Here is a 14669-nt window from a genome sequence, read left to right on the forward strand (position 1 = left end):
TGTTTGTGGAATCATGGTGATTTATTTCGTCGTGGTTTGGTGTAACGATTCTTTTTAAAAGGATTCGGGGTTCGAATTTCATCTGATACCTGCAGAGAGTGATCGACGACGGAGCGGTTTGAGGTGATGGTCAGAAGGAACTGAACACCGGAACACAATGGAGATCGTGTGTGTGTGTGTGTGTGTGTGTGTGTGTGTGTGTGTGTGTGTGTGTGTGTGTGTGTGTGTGTGTGTGTGTGTGTGTGTGTGCAGGTCATGTTACATCGGCTCTGATAACTCGTCATCATGATGAAGGGAATGAGATATTTACATTCCCAGATATTTAATTGTTTGGGGTATTTACCGGAAAGTTCACTCACGTCACAATGGTCCCATTGTTCACGCAAAGCAGCACGTCATCAATCATGCTCTGATCACGTGGATGGTTCCAGAACCATGACACAGCTGCATCACCTTTCTAAATCAGAACTACAACACGGCTGCAAACCTCTCCACGTCTGGGAAATATTGTATCAAGATGAATTATAATTGCTCACCTTGTACATCGGATGTTTTTACCCCACACACGTGACCTGAGGTGCAGGGTTCAACAATTGGTTCACTTCTGTCCGTCTGTCCTTCTGTCTTCAAACGTCGGTTGATTATTGAGGAACAACTTGATTTCAATTTAATGTTTTATTTTGAACATGAATCTGAAAACGAACCTGATGTTTAACACAACTTTGCTCTGAATTCATCCCGAGCACACAGGTACACAGAGGAGTGATCATTTTTTACTCTCTCCCTCTCTCTCTGTCTGTCTGGAAATCAAACAAAATTTAAAATCATTCCAAACAGGAAACTTCCTGTTATTCATGATGTCACAAAGGACACAAACAACTAGAACATTTTCAAGCAAATTTCACTGGATGACAAGGGTCAAGAGAACTGGTGATTTGGAAAAAAATGTATTTATTACAGGGTTACTGAGAACCGAGATTGATCAATGCAGAGAATACTTCAAGGGCTCTCGGTAGAGCGCATACCTCTGCTCCGCAATGCCTGATCCAGTGAAACATATCGAGACGAATAACTTTTTGAAATATCGTGCCATATATCGGTTTTTGCCCCATCTCTTAATGGTGAAGAATCACTTTAAAAATGAAATAATTATCTTATCCGGATCTTCAGGAAAATTCTATCAATTCTTTCTGGTCACTCACCCAACATGCCCTCCCAGTTTTGTCCGAATCCATCCACAACTTGGGATATCATGCTATTTATCGATTTTGGCCCCATCTCTCAATGGTGAAGAATCACTTTCATAATTCTACTTGCCGGATCCGGATCCGGTTCTTCACCAAAATCGAATCAGTTCGTCCTTATCACACATCCAACCTGTCCAAATTTCATCCAAATCTGTCCACAACATTTTGAGATATCCTGCACATAAACAGACAGAAAGGTGAAAACATACCCTCCTTACACCTTCGGTGGTGGGGGTAACAAACCCTTCTAAAAGGTTATCTCAAGACGAGAAAAATGAGTTTAAATAATCGAACATTTGCCATATTTGCCAAGATGAAATCACCGACGTCAAGGTGAGAGATCATTGTCGTATTTCAGGAAAATACGGAGGACCTGCTCATCAAAGTCGTAATCTCAATTACAAACTTCCTTTTTCATTCCTGTCTTTATTTACAATAATGCAAACTACAACAAACTCAATTTGTTCATACATGAACTCTCGACAGTTGGGAACATATCTCCTATTCCTAACACAGACCAGAACTACATCTCTTGCACCAAATCAATTTGAATGAAGCACAAAACTCTTATTAGATTTCTTGATTAGTACAAATGTATTGATCCAGTTCATTATCGAAATTATCTTCAAGTTTCATATCATTTTCTAATATCCAGTCATTTCTCAAATCAGGATGAAATGGAACTCTTTTCATTAAGAGGTGTAGAGTAGGTATATCATTTTGACTACATGGACCACTTTGACAGATTTAATGAAACACAACTCCCTCCTCAAGAGAACTTTTTCACAAACTTAATAAAAGTCATATTGATGATAAAGAATATCAACGCACACAGAAAAATTTGTGGAATGAGGTCAATATCAAAAACCTACGTGAATACCACGACCTCTGTGTCAAGACTGATGTTCTGCTGTTGGCCGATGTGTTTGAAGCCTTTCGAGAGGTCTTTCAGAATAAGGATTCCTCAGGATTAGACCCAGCTCATTATTATACAGCACCCGGTCTCACTTGGAGTGCGATGTTAAAGATGGAATGGATCTGGGGATGGACTCCTTCAAAAAGAGTGGGGATGGTGGGAGAGCGACAAGGGGCTCACCCACCTCCAGACAGACCGAGCTCCTGCTCCTGAGGAGCTGCTGCGGGTCATCAGGTGCAACTACCAGACCGACTGCAGCAGCTTGAGGTGCACATGCAAGAAGCACGACGTTGAGTGTACTCCTGCTTGTGGAAACTGGAGAGGGTCAAGTTGAACAAACAACACAGCTGGCATTTGGCGAAAATGAAGATGATGAAATTGTTGGCATCTGAATGCATATTGTACATTGACACAGATTACCCATGGTGGGGAGATGCTGGCAAGATGGCAACTACTCATCTTCTGTGCAGATCGATGCTTCTCTTGCATAATATTGTTACGAATCTGGAACCCATCACACACAACAGCCAGAGTCCTTATAGATCAGTTATATCGGTAAGTATGTGTTTCTAGGTAGGGTCCCGCCCTATGTTTAATGGGTGATTAATTGTATGTGCGTTGTGAATTATTTTATAGTTAGGATTTTTACACCACCAACAACGACAACAACGCCCATCTTTGCTTCTTCACCACCAACAACAACTACAGCTACTACTACTACTACCACTACATCCACTACAACAACGCCACCCCGCACTCGACCGGTCGCCATTAAACACGTGTTTTTGGCTGAGGACGTGGGCGGAGCCTTCGTTGCCTCGGGTCGAAGCTCCGTTCCGAGGAGGGGCAGAGAGCGTTTCCTCCAGCCAATGAGCGGAGGGCGAGCACCACACACATGCCCAAGCCAATCGGGAGGCCGCCATGAGTCGCCTGACAACCCACCGTCCAATCAGGAGGCGAGTAGCGGGGAGAGAAGCGCCTCCCTCCTCAAGAAAGCGGAGAGGACGGCAGTTCGGAGGATCGTGGCGATTGCGGCAGACGGTCGGAGATTGGCTTGGTCTGGACCAGTTTTTCGGGAGACCGTGTGATTGTGGCGACTGCAGAGGGTTCTGCAGATGGTCGTAGTTGGAGCAGTCTGCGGTCCTTTGGAGGGCAGGTCTGGTAGTCGAGCAGCCATGATCCTAAGCCGTGGACTTCGGGTCGTGGGTTCGAGTCCCACCAGTGGTTCGGAGTGGGTGTGGCCACACGAAGCGGACAGGTACCCCGGCCCGGCTTGACCGAGATAGACCTACGGGTCCAGTTATTTTGGGTGTGTGTGTGTGTGTGTCCGTGGGCCACATCTGTTAAATAGAGCTGGTTAAGTGTTTTCTTTTCATATTACATTTCTTTTATTTGTGATAACTCTGCTCTGTGTCTCCCCTCCCCGAATATTGTTATAAATAAATCCCTTTTGTTAAATGTTCCAGCTCGTTTCTGTGTTTCTTTCATTGGCTTGGCACGCTGTGTATTGAGAGATAGCGAGGGTAAATTGTTCATTTGGTCCGGCGCGGCTCTGGTAACTCCGCTCGGTTACGCCGGATCCGAGTCGTTACCTGCGACTCGGATCGGACAGAGTTGACCGAGGGTGTGGTTCCACGGTAGTTAGACTGCATGGGTATTGAGGTATATTGAAATTAGGCAAGTAACCCTGGAGGAGGAACTTGGGTGGAGCCAAAAGCCAATGGGTGGAGAGAGGCAGAGCCAGCAAGCGAATTGGTAAAAAAGACTGAGCCGGTAGGCGAATGGGTAGGTTGTCAATCCCAAGTCAGAAAGAACGAGCCAACAGGAATGAAGAAAGGAACGATGGGCAGGAGCAACGCCGACTCTGGAACGACACACGAGGAACGACGACGACTGCGACCGTCCTTTTATAGATCTGGTGGGGCGGGGTCGATGACCCGAAGCGGTGTCGTCACCCGAATTGGGCGCTCTGGTTCGGCCCCGACCAGCACACGAGCTGTTCGCCATGACTGGAAGCAGCTCCACTTCACTTCCGGCCAGATGGTTCCAAGCTGAGGAATCGTCTCGCTCCGAGCACCATGACATGAATGACCTTGCACCGAACTCCGTGATATGAATAGCTTTGCACCGAACCCCGTGCCGTGTCCCGGCGACCCGCGGTTGGCGCTGGTCCATGTGCCTGCTCCACGGTGCACCACGCGGCCCGAGCGATCCGGCCGCACAGCATGCCTCTGCCTGGTAGCAGCTGCATCGAGGCTTAGGTGTGGGAGGATGTTGGCCGTCTGCAGGAGACATTTGTTGCCGTCGTGGTGAGTGAAGACCGATGGTAAGATGTCATTGTAACCCCATGCGCAGACCCGACAAAAGACGTGGGTAATTCGTGCCCCGTTCTTTATGATGATAAAGTATCATGGCCGTGCGCGAGTCCACCATTAAGCACATGGTCAGCGTGCGGGTCCACCCACCATCGAGCATCTTGTTTGCGGTTATCAAAGGCGGTGGGATGCATGGTGCCAGCCCTAATCTGTGTCAGGGAATTAAAGGAAAAGTTTGGATATAATTAGGTATGTCGGGTTGAGTTGAAGAAGAAGATAGATATGATTATTAAATGGAGAGATGGGTTGAAAAGAACACGCCTCGTGCGGCCTGTACAGTGGGTGGAGGTTGTTTATTGTTTGCTGCATCGGTTGCCCTTCGTAAAGACGTATACATTGTGTGTGGCTGCAGTTTTTACAGTTGGCTGTCTGGGTGCAGTGCCTGCTTTGATTTATTTCAGGAAGAAGAGGAAAAGAGGAGGAATGAAGACAAATATAAGACCTAACTGTGAGATCCACACGACCCACTGTCCCGTTGCCCTGCAAGACAAAAGGGAAGGGACTATCTGAACGTATATTAATGGAATAACTGTCGAGAGACCGCTGTATGGTGGTTGCTATTGCTTTGAAGGGAGGTGGTTTCCAAAACCGCAACAATATCATCGACATTTAAAAATGGTAATGTCCTGGAATTATATCGTGCCAGTGTGGATTCAACTCCAAGGATGGGGGTCTGGGTCTCGGATCAGGGACCAGCAGGAGAACCTTGTAGGTGTCGAGATGATGATGGCCCACTCTGCTCCTGGTTTTTCCAAAATTTTAAGGCCTCACATAGACTATCCTGAGGTGCTTTTTGTGTTGTTAATAATGTTAAGAGGACAATGTGCATCAAACGTTTTTGAATCAAACCTTGTGTTTTTATACAAGAGTCTACAGGCTCATGGAGGAGTTAAACAACAAAGGGCAGCCAGCTTACAAACCACCAAAGGGTATGGTCGTGGTTGTGGGTGAAGACATACAAAAGGAGGAATCACACAAAAAGCCAGGTGTGTCCTTGATCTGCCCCCACACCGCATCAGTATTTCACATGTTGATTGAACACATGAACATAGTCCATAACGGGCAATAACGAGAACTATACTGGGAAGAACGTATACCTCCACCAGGCTGAACAGTTGATATTTTGTATCCCACTGATAGGATGGATCTGGATCAGGACCTGAACCTGAACGAAATTACCATCGGCTTGTTCTTGTCATCTCACCAACTCATCAACCTCGTTTTGTCATAAGTCATCCACAACTTTTTGAAATATCGTGCCACATATTGTTTTTCATCCTATCTCTAAATGGTGAAGAATCACTTTAAAATTCTTGTATTTTTCACCAAAATCTAACGATTTCGTCCTTGGCACACACCCAACTTCTGCACTAAATTTTGTCCGAATCCATCTTCAACTTTTTGAGATATCCTGGTCACAGACAACCAGACACACAGGCGTGAAAACATAACCTCCGTCGACCTTCAGTGGGAGGTAAGGAAAGGAAACCCAACTGCCCCAGACCACGTCAGGTCCAACTCATGCACGAGAGGCTCGCCCAGGTGTAAGGCACCACCAGGAAGCAATCAGCACCCTGGGATCCCTCCAGGGCCCAGGCTCTCTTTTTCTCTTGGGAGAACTATTCACACAAGTACTTCAGCTTGCAGCATTGAGGCCAAGAGGACCCGAAGGTCTTCAACATCAGCTACTGAGCTACACTTTCTCCATCACACCATTTACGAACCTCTTGCACTGCACACTCCAACTGACTAGTTCTGTACATGTACCTTGATTGAAATACTGTTCCGAATCTGGAAACCATGCGCTCTCAACATTCAGGTCCCAAAGTTAGTTATTTCGATAGTGTCTTAATAGTTACAATCCTTCCTTCTGTCTAATGGGAATTACATGTGTGCGCTTCGAGTTATTTTTTCGCTAGGTTTTTCCTTGTCAACTACTACGACATCCACTTCAACAACGCCACCGTCCCGCACTCGACCGGTCGCCATTGCCCACGTGTTTTCGGCTGAAGGCTTGGGCGGAACCTCAAACGCCTCAGATTGAGGCTCCGTCCCAAGGAAGAGCATGGACCCTTTCCTCCACCCAATGAGCAAAGGGCGAGTATGACGCATGCCCCAGCCAGTCGGGAGGTGACCACGAGTCATCCGACAACCCCTCGTCCAATCAGGAGGCGAGTGGGAGGAGAAGAGGCCCCTCCCACCTAAGGAGGAGTAGAGTGGTTGTCTGGACCAGTGTTGGAGGGACAAGGGTGCGTTCTGCAGGATCGTTGCGATTGCGGTCTGTGGTCTTGGTGGCGAGTGTGGCTTGATCCCGTTCGTGGGCCGTGGACTTCGGGTCGTGGGTTCGAGTCGGTGAAACCGCACGAGGCGGGGAGGTACCCGGCTCTGCCGAAAATAGACCCACGAGGTCCATTTATTGTGTGTGTGTGTGTGTGTGTGTGTGTGTGTGTGTGTGTGTGTGTGTGTGTGTGTGTGTGTGTGTGTGTGTGTGTGTGTGTGTGCGTGTGTGTGTGTGTGTGTGTGTGTGTGTGTGTGTGTGGCGCCGCCCTGTAAGTAGAATTGTTAAGTGCTTTTTCTTTGCACATTGTACATTGCCTGCCTTTTATTCGTGATACCTCTGCTCTTTATGTCCCCCCCTCCCCGATTATTGTTACGAGTACGTGTGTGGCCGTATGTCCAAAAAAAAAAACACATTTCAAACCGACCCAGAAACAACAACCACCCAGGCCGTTTCTTCGCTCTCGCGTGCCCGTACGTGCAAACCAAAAAATAAAAACTTTCAAACCGCGAGCCAGAAACAACCACACAGGTTGTTCCTTCGCTCTCGCGTGCCCGTACGTGCAACCCCCCCTCCAAAAAAAAACTTTCAAACAACCACATTGGCCGTTCCTTCGCTCGTATATGACGACTGGATTGGGGCATTATGTTTATCTATAAATGCGCATAAGAAATCGAGAAATTATTGGAACATACTAAGTCATCACTATCCGGAAGTGGTGCGTGCCCGTACGGAATGTTCACCTGCATTCCACAAATTATCGCTTGCATTGAAGTAATAACTGCTGTGATACTTACACACACAGAGTTAATTAAAATCATTTACCTCCCTGTATTTGCTTGCCATGACATTCGCTGCCATTGACCATTGCCACTCCTACGCCACGGTAACTAATGCACCGATCTCCATCGTAACCGGCACGGCACGTGACGTCATTATCGGCCGGCCGCGCACTGGCCTACACAGCCACGCCTGCGCAGCAACGTGTCCTTTCATTGGTTGGTAAATTAATGGCCATAACTTGGGAAGCACTTATCCGATTAATATCAAACTTTGAAAAGGCACGTCAACAGGGCCCCAGCAATATACCTGGCACGTTTCAATTAGATCGGACCAGTGGTTGTTGAGAAACAGCGGTCACACACACACACACACACACACACACACACACACACACACACACACACACACACACACACACACACACACACACACACACACACACACACACATTGCTGGAATTATATATAGATAAATAAACCCCTGTTAAATGTTCCAGTTCGTTGTTCGTGCTTTCGTTGGCCGAGCATGGTGCGGGTTTGAGAATTAGTAAGGCCGTTCGGGCCGGTAAGTTGCCACTTGGACCGACGGATCTTGGTAATCCCTGCTAGGTTTACACCCGGATCTGGCTTGGTAAACGATCCGGTCCGCCCGAGGTCCGTCGAGGGTGTGGTTTTCCCCGGTCGTTGGACGACGTGGGTATTTAGGTATATTGAAATTAGGCAACTAACCCTACCCCACGCCGTAAAAATATTGGCGACCACGGTCCACCAAGGGATCCATGAACTCTCGGACTTATCCGAGAGTCACGACCTAAATTCCGGGTGTTCGGTGGGAGACGACTCCACTGCTCCACCAAGTGGTCGTTTATCGCCACCGACCACCCCCCCCCCCCCGGCCCGCAACAATACATCATTTCACCCCCACCTTGGCGTTTGTGTCTATTTGCAATGGGCATGATGTTACACAATCAAGCTTCATGAAGAAGTTGTTGCAAGGAAGCACAAAAATTAAGAAAACTGTCTACAACTTGTGTGCACATCAACGTTGAGGCAGAATGAAGACAAAAAGTGGATATCTTGGTCTTGTTACCTGTATCATTTCCACAACCTGGATTCCACAACCAGGAGAATGTCTTGGAACCCACCTTCAGGCGAAGCAGAACTTGTCTCCCAAATGACACTTAATTCCATTGATGAGAGTCGCAGGCCAGACTTAATGGCAGAGCTGAGCTGTTCAGCAAGTTGAGGCTTAAAATTGTACGCGCTGCAATGAGTGCGGACAAGGAGTCGTGTGTGCGAGGAATCTGTGGTCAAGTGATTCTTGTCCTGCTTATAGAGGAATTAGTGCATTGCGTTCCTCCAAGCCTATCCATCGGTGCACTGCAGTTTGAGCGGAGTGTGCTGGGCTTTTGACAGAGGAGTCCGAAGTTAAGGCCCGCCGGGCTGGTTACTATAAGCGGTTCTACCAGGCTGACCATCAGGCTGTTGAGTTGGATATCAGGGGTGTAACTATCACTATTGCTGGCGCTCCTATCAACTGTGAACCACCATCATTTGTCGAAACGCAGGCTACGGTGAACCGGTTGAAATGAGGTAAAGCTCATGGGATTTGTAGCATCCATGCTGAACTTCTTAAGGCTGTTGAAAACGCTGCACTCGTGTCGTTGTATACATTACTATTCTATGTCTGGATCACAGGCATCATCCCAACTGACTGGAAGAGGGGCCTTGTTGTCCCTCTCTCAAAAAGGAAGGGTGATCGTCAGGACTGCAACATCCACTGAGGGGTGACATTGCTCTCAGTGCCAGGCAAGGTCTTTCCTCGGATAATTCTTGATGGAGCTCGCCACCATCTGCCTCAGCACCAGTACCCAGAGCAGTGAAACACCAAAGAGGTCAATGAATGACCGTTTTGTTGCTCTTTGGGTCCTCACGGAATGTGGATGAGAGTTTCAGCACGGGATGCTCACAGCCTATGTTGAACACTGCAAAGCATTCGATTCCGTGAATCTGGATGCCCTCTTGAAGATTCTCAGTCTTCATGGATGCCACCAAACCTGATCAATCTGAATTCTGAACTATACTCTGGAACTGAGCGTGTTGTGAGGTGTGGTCGTTCCATCTCTGACATTTCCAGTTGTTACTGGAGTTCTTCAGAGGTGTGTACTGGCCCCCACATTTTTCAGCACTTTTATGGACTGGATTCTGGGGAGGAAGTCGGAGAGATCAAGTTGCGGTGCTTTGTTTAGGAATATCACGATCTCTGACCTTGATTCAACAGATGATTCAGTCATCTTTGCGCAGATGCTGGATATCCTTCTGGGGCTGCTCGACGCATTGAATGAGGAGTCAGAGCCATTGGGATTACCGGTTTACTGCATAAAAACGAAGATCCAGGCTTTCAATGACATCTTGGATGCTGTTATCTTGTCTATACCTGTTTGTGGCAAGGATGTTGAACTCACACAGAGATTCACTTATCTTGGCAGTGATACTCATGTATCTGCATGTTGTGAACCAGAGCCCAATAGACGTCTGAGTCAGACCTGGGGAGTCATGGATTCACTTGATCATGGGATGTGGCGCTGTCGGTACCTATTTAGGAGGACCAAAGTCCGAGTCTTTAAGTCCTTGGTGCTTCCAGTCTTGCTCTACGGATGTGACACTTGGACTCTGACCAGAGATCTGAGATGAAGACTTAACTCTTTCAGTACCATGTCTCTTTGGAGAATTGTTGGCCATTGCTGGTCAGACTTTATGTACAACGAGCGGTTGCTGAGAGAGATTCAGATGAGATTTGCTTCCTGTTCAGTCCGGGAGCGTCACCTGCTGCTGGATGGACATGTGGCTCATTTTCCCGACACTGATCCTGCTCACCACTTTGGACTCGTGAGTAGAGGAGGCCAAAAGGCTGATCACGTGCCTCGTGGTTGCACCAGGTTGATAGGCATCTCAAGGAAATGGGGACGTGCCAGGCATCTGCTGGGGGGGGGGGGGGGTTGCCAGACGGAGCTGAAAGTGGACACTGTGACATGCTGCTCCGGCGCATGCTCCCATAACTGGCCTGACCTGACGTTAACTTTTACAGAGAAATCTGTCAACACGGCTGGTGTATCAGTTTACCACATCAGAAATACCTTTTGGCTCACTGAGAATGTCCATCAATGTTTAAAACCTGTGAATGAATCAGGAGGCAGTAAACATTTCACAACTATTCTTCTCAACAAATGACAACAAAGAACATTCCATGAACTTCGTATTTATTAAAACAACACAATGATCATTTCAGCACAGAGTAAAAAGTGGAGAAAAGAGGAAATTCACACCAGAATAATTTTAATAAAGAAAGACAACTTTGTGAATCCGTTAACACGAAACCATTGACTTTTGGTCGCAACCACTCAAGAGAAATGTTTCACACAAAAAGATATAAAAGAAAACAATGTACGAAAACTCTTATCAAGGTAACACTGAATTGGGGGGAAAACAGACAAAACTGGAGAATTTTAAACACATGAACACAAAGATCATCTCAACACCGATTGGAACTCAAGAACCAATCAAATAACGAGATGTCTCCGACTCAAGTTTCATCTCAACACACTGGAGTGTTAATAAATGTACAAAGATGAGTTTCATTCCTTCTTTCATTTCAATGTGAAACACAGAAGAAAAAACGAGGAGATGACATCTTCAGCATCACAAAGGGTGAGAGTGACTACTTCACACCTGTAGTACACCTGAATTACATTTTTTGAGGAGACACCATCTCCTTACTGGATGGTCATTGGTTCCTGAAGGAAGCTCATCCGCCCTTTGTCATGTGCTGTTTTTAGTCTTGACAGGATGACACATTCACCCTCCACACAAACAAGGCCAGCGAGGGGGGGTCGGTGTTGTCGCTGACATTCCGACCATGCATTGTTCACATTGCGACCAATGTTACATGTTCACATTGACGGTCCCAAAAGACAGACCTGACGTCGTGTTGCAATAACCAGAAGAGAATTTTCATTCCAGTCGAGTAGTCATGTTAAACATGTCAGGAGATTCACACAGGAGTGTTACAGCCTTGAAAATTAACATCTCTTGGCTTCAATCCTGGGATGGAGACATTGTAGTTCGGTCGAGTCTTCTCAGGGATCACGAATCTATAAAAAAAAATATATATTTTATATAAATGTCATTTATCCTGAAAAAAACATTGTTTTCAGCGCACGGAGAAATGAATATCCTGCATGTGAAACACCAGGGTGACAGTTTATAGCCGTGTCGGGATTCAAACCCAGGTGATGTCATGATCTACCTGTGTATCACAGCAATGGTTTATGTGACGCTTAATATTTCAAAGCTGCGAACCAAGTGTTGCGTCATAAACAGGGTCCAGGGAGTTTGGGAATGAATAAAGGGGAGAACACAGCTCCAGAAGGGGAGAACACAGCTCCAGAAGGGGAGAACACAGCTTCAGAAGGGGAGAACACAGCTTCAGAAGGGGCGAACTCAGCTTCAGAAGGGGAGAACACAGCTTGAGAAGGGGAGAACACAGCTTCAGAAGGGGAGAACACAGCTTCAGAAGGGGAGAACACAGCTTCAGAAGGGTAGAACACAGCTTGAGAAGGGGAGAACACAGCTTGAGAATGGGAGAACACAGCTTCAGAAGGGGCGAACACAGCTTCAGAAGGGGCGAACACAGCTTGAGAAGAGGCGAACAAAGCTTGAGAAGGGGCGAACACAGCTTCAGAAGGGGCGAACTCAGCTTCAGAAGGGGAGAACACAGCTTGAGAAGGGGAGAACACAGCTTGAGAAGGGGAGAACACAGCTTCAGAAGGGGAGAACACAGCTTCAGAAGGGGAGAACACAGCTTGAGAAGGGGAGAACACAGCTTCAGAAGGGGAGAACACAGCTTGAGAAGGGGAGAACACAGCTTCAGAAGGGGAGAACACAGCTTGAGAAGGGGAGAACACAGCTTGAGAAGGGGAGAACACAGCTTCAGAAGGGTAGAACACAGCTTCAGAAGGGGAGAACACAGCTCGAGAAGGGGAGAACACAGCTCCAGAAGGGGAGAACACAGCTTCTATGAGGGGTGAGCAAGTGGAGCATTGTAAGAGAAGCGAGTGAAGCATTCCATGAGGAGTGAGTGGAGCATTCTTTGAGGAGTGAGTGGTGCGCCCCTTTGGTTCGTTCCAGCGAGGAATGTGCAAGGGCAAGGATATTACAAAACGTGCAAGAAGAGAAATATTTTACCAGGATGAACTCCATTCGTCTTTCAAATGTTGAACGGCAGACATCTTGTCTCTCCATCCACATGGAATGAGATATAGAAGACACTGGACACAGCATATTCCACTGGATGGTGCAAGAACAAAGAATAAGTTCCAATAAAAAATGATTCAAGAAGCATTTACTCTCCTGACATGATCAGATATCCTGAAGGAAGAAAGATTCCAGACCAATCGCAGTTCATCTTAGCTTTGTGTATCATAATACTAAAACCACAAGAATCTCATCTGTGAGAGTGATTTGAAATCGATGCTTATCGACATTTACGGATAAAAATCAAATCCTACCAAGGTAATTTATAAATAAATAATAATCCCACTGAGAAAAGTACATAAATAAATAAAGAAGAGCGACACACGGTCGGCCCTTTGCTGTTTCAAACCGTACCTGGGTTCCTCTGCAGGTGCCGATCCAGGTACGTTCAATCAGAACACAGCACAAGATGAAGAAGCAATGGACAACCCCAATTTACAGGAGAAGTCACATGGGTTTTCAGCACAAACACAGGACACGTGAATGAAGAAAAGGGAGCGAGATGACAATCCTGGTGTTTATACCATGTTTATAACATCCTCCTGCTGGAATCCCTGTACTCCTTCCTCCATGACGTGACCTTCCAGGCGGTTCACCTGCAACAATAGAATTACACAAACACACGAGGATATGACAAGAAGGGGTACAAAAGGTGACATCTTGTGAGATAATTTCACTTCTGAAAAACTTTGAAAAACAGGATTGTCACAAACATTCCAAGGGGAACTGTACGATCACTTGGAAAACATGGCAAGGAAGGTTCAGATGAAGGGACTCGCACAAGGTTGTAACAATTAGTGAGTGTTTTACCAAATGAGTGTTACAAAAGCTCACGATGAAAACCTCTCGTGGAGAAAGATAAACACCATGATGATCCCCAGCAATCTGCATCCATCACAGACTCTTGGAAAATACAAAACAGGAGACAAAGACAAAATGAAGAACCAATTCCAAGAACACAAAATTCTCGTTTGGTGGAACAGAGATGATAATGGAGGTGTCCTGGTGTTTATAACATGGTGAAATTTCAATGTGCAGTTACAGGTGAAAGGAGAACAGCGTTTGCTCAGGTGAAGAAAAGCTTGCAGGTAGACAGGCAGGTAGGCCTCTGATATTCGTGGACCAGAGTGAAAAGGTGTGAATGTGAACAACGATGGGATCATGAGGGTAGTGGGGGAGGGGGCAAGGTAGTGTGATTGAGCAAGATGTAGGGATGGAGGTGCAGGCTCGATCGGGGTGAGAGGCAAGAGGAAGCCCAACGGTGTTGAGAGGGAAATGTGGAGCAGTTTGTGTGTGTTTCGTACAAAACGATTTATGTTTGGAAACCGTGAGTGTTCTTGGAAAAGTGTTCACACCTGTCACGACTGGGGTGAAGAGCTGGGTTACTGAATGCTTCGAAGGAGGTCGTACTAAACCTTCGTGGAAGAATAAGCTGAGAGTGCTTACGTATTGGTCAGGAAGGTAAAAGTGAAAAAGTGAGTGTGCCTGAAGGAAGATTAGTGTTTGAGACAGATGGAGAAGAAGAAGCGATGGACAACTCCGATTTACAGGAGAAGTCACCTGGGTTTTCAGCACAAACACATGACACATGAATGAAGAAAAGGGAGCGAGATGACAACCTCCACGTGGTGCTCCTGTTAAATGATATTCAACCATTTTACACTCTGAAGTTATCAGGACTGATGTCATTAACTGACCAATACCACCGACGCACTCGGGACAAACCCCAGCAATGGGGCTCTAGATTACGTAGCACTA

The 14669-nt window shown here is 46.6% G+C and overlaps 1 long non-coding RNA gene across 1 annotated transcript; it reads right to left on the minus strand.

Annotated features, from left to right (window-relative positions):
- Window positions 1-12901: 12901 nt before the first annotated feature.
- On the minus strand, window positions 12902-14640 carry LOC147020792 (uncharacterized). Its single transcript, XR_015061964.1, has 3 exons — window positions 13746-14640; window positions 13266-13507; window positions 12902-12944 (listed from the first exon to the last, which is right to left on the minus strand). It is a non-coding gene; the product is annotated as an uncharacterized LOC147020792 (long non-coding RNA).
- Window positions 14641-14669: the final 29 nt, after the last annotated feature.

This window comes from Eptatretus burgeri, chromosome 9 (genome assembly GCF_056783735.1).
Source record: "Eptatretus burgeri isolate ZD-2024b chromosome 9, Ebu_testis_v1, whole genome shotgun sequence".
Classification (NCBI taxonomy): domain Eukaryota; kingdom Metazoa; phylum Chordata; class Myxini; order Myxiniformes; family Myxinidae; genus Eptatretus; species Eptatretus burgeri.